The sequence below is a fragment of the Rutidosis leptorrhynchoides genome, chromosome 4 (genome assembly GCF_046630445.1).
Source record: "Rutidosis leptorrhynchoides isolate AG116_Rl617_1_P2 chromosome 4, CSIRO_AGI_Rlap_v1, whole genome shotgun sequence".
NCBI lineage: Eukaryota > Viridiplantae > Streptophyta > Magnoliopsida > Asterales > Asteraceae > Rutidosis > Rutidosis leptorrhynchoides.
Window position 1 is genome coordinate 237,027,369 of NC_092336.1, and position 2,958 is coordinate 237,030,326.

General features: G+C 28.6%; 1 non-coding gene across 1 annotated transcript; it reads left to right on the plus strand.

Annotated features, from left to right (window-relative positions):
• LOC139845940 (small nucleolar RNA R71) lies at positions 1 to 107 on the plus strand. Its single transcript, XR_011758691.1, has one exon. It is a non-coding gene; the product is annotated as a small nucleolar RNA R71 (small nucleolar RNA).
• Positions 108 to 2,958: the final 2,851 nt, after the last annotated feature.

Consider the following 2,958-nt stretch of genomic DNA (forward strand, 5'->3'; position numbering starts at 1 on the left):
AAACCATGTTGCGGACACCCTCTTAATAACTTTCCAAATCTTGTCCATGCTTCATATAAAGTTTCATTTGGCTTCTGTGTGAACGTAACAATTTCTCCTTGAAGTCTTACGGCTTTAGATGCCGGAAAGAATTGTTTAAGAAATTTTTTAACTAAAACATCCCATGTATCAATCGCCCCTTCAGGTAACGATTCTAACCAATCTTTGGCTTCTCCCTTTAAAGTTCAGGGAAATAACATGAGATATATCAGTTCATCCTCTACTTCTCTTATTTTAAATAGTGTACATATCCTATTGAAGGTACGAAGATGTTCATTTGGATCTTCCTTCGGTGCACCACTAAATTGGCATTGATTATTTACCATGTGTAGAATTTGTCCTTTGATTTCATAATCTGGCGCATTAATGTCTGGTTGAGTAATTGCGTGACCTTGGTCAGTGCGTTTAGCTCTCATTCGATCTTCCATACTTAGAGGTTCCAGATTTTCCATGATTGAATTTGTTGAATCTGAATCACTAGAGGATTCTGATTTAATGGTTCGTTCCTCAACAATCTCTGTTTGAATGATTGGTGGTTCCGGAGGAAAGATTAATGGTTTCGTATCTCGGAATCGTCCCTGAATATTCTTCGGATTCTCAATTGTGAGGTCGGGTTCAAAAAATGGATTATCGGAAATTTGAATTGGAGTACTTGGTCGACTGGATGACGATTCTAAAGAAAAATCAACGGCGACAATATTTGCTAGATGTCTTGATCGAGTTACAGGTGGTGAACGTACAAAAGGTGCTGAACGTTTTGCTCAGTGCATTCACTGAATATCCTATTAGTTTTTTAAAAAAGAAGAAAAATTATATAAGTTATCAAATTAATAGACTTTTCTGATTTTGCCCACGTTTCGAATAGCCAAAAGATGCAGCAGAGGGGCAGGATTCGTTTGGTCTCAATATAATTGAGTACTGTTTGGCTCCAATAACCCGGTCCACGTACAAATCCAACTATTACTACGAACCAGAAAATTTTGATGTCTATCAATTTAACCACTTAAAATAATTTTTTGTAATTTAAAGAAATTTAGAGAGAAGAAATAGAAAAATTCTATGTCCTAAAACTAGAATGTCGAGAAATAAGAAAGAAAAAGAGTGCGTCGAAAAACGTCGAAAAATAATAGGCGTCGTAAAATAAAAATAAGAAATTAGCGCGTCGAAACTTAAAAAGGAACTAAAAACTAAAAATTAAAAGTTGCGTCTAAAAATATTAACGCTTAAAAAAATTCTATATCCAAAACGGCAATAACTTAAAAAGGTACTAAAATATAAAAAAACGGCGTCACAAAATTCTAAAGTACCTAAATCTTAGTCTAAAGAAAAAGTACTTAAGGGATTTTACGGCAAAGCCTAAGAATCTAGAAATAAAAAAAACTATGGCAAAAACTATGACTTAAAACTAAATACGAGCGAAAAATACAAAAATTTTGCTAAAACGAATAAAAAGATACAAAATATAAAAATATACTTAAAGTTGTAAAAAGTACAATTTTTATAAAAATATTATTTTTATATTAATTATTTTATAAAACTATTAATTTCATAATTTAATTAAACTAAATAAACTAAATATATAAATTAAATACTAAAACTAACTTAATTAATTAAATAACAAAACCCTAATTAGGGTTTTATAATTAATAATAATACTCCGTAATGATTGCAGTTTTAGTCAACTCTGGCGTGTCTGGTACTCTCATGCGATCGCATGAGAATTTGCCTTCGGGCTCATGCGATCGCATGAGCTAGGGTTACGGGCCATGCCTTGGGCTGCTACAGTACGGGCCGAGTAGTTATATATATATATATATATATATATATATATATATATATATATATATATATATATATATATATATATATATATATATATATATATTTTTTTTTTTTGTGTTTTTTGATTTATATATTTATATAAAATATTTTTATAAATTAAATAAAACTTAAATTTTTACAAAATAAAAATAAAGAAACTTTATAAAACTTATATGTTTAACAAACTCTTAAAAATATTTATATTTTTGTTTTTCTTTTTATATTTTCGTATATTTAAAACGTATTTTTACAAAACATATTTTTTATAAAAGTAAACTAAAAAAAATCTTTTTTTTTTATATATTAGCGTTGCGCTTCCGGCGTTTAAGCAGAATTTTCCCGGCAGCGGCGCCAAAAATACTAGATGTGCGCGAGGTGTACTAGGAAATAGTATTATTTTTACAACGAAATACTATTAAATACAATACAATTTTACACAAGATATTTATTTATTTATAGAATGGATATACCTAAACCTTGCTACAACACTTATAGGTAGTGTACCTAATCGTACAGTAGTGTAATTTTTAGTAAGTCCGGTTCGTTCCACAGGGATCTCTTAAATAAGCTTAACGCTATATATTTAAAAACTATATTTGTAAAAATACAAAAATATATATAAGTAATATTATTATTATAAAGGGGGGTTTTTACCGTTTAATGACCGGTTTGTCAATTTTTATAACTTTAGTCGCAGTTAAAACCTAATGTAAAATATTAAAAATAAATACAATTTAATTTAAAACGTAAAGTAAATAACTATAATGAAATTGCGATAAATAAAAATGCGATAATTAAAAAGTACGATAATTAAAGAATACGATAATTAAAAGTGCAATTAAATACAATAACAATAAATAAAGTGCAATAATTAGAATTGCAATTAAATATGAAATAAAAGAATTATGCTTATTTAAACTTCCATAATCATGATGTTCGACGTGTTGATTTTTAGTTTATTCCCATGGATTAATTGTTCTTTGTCCTGGATTATTTAATATGTCCGTCTGGTTTTTGTCCATAACAGTCTATCAGTCATAAATATAAAGTACGAGTGTCCTCGTCAAATTATCCTTACATCCGAAGTCAAATATTCCA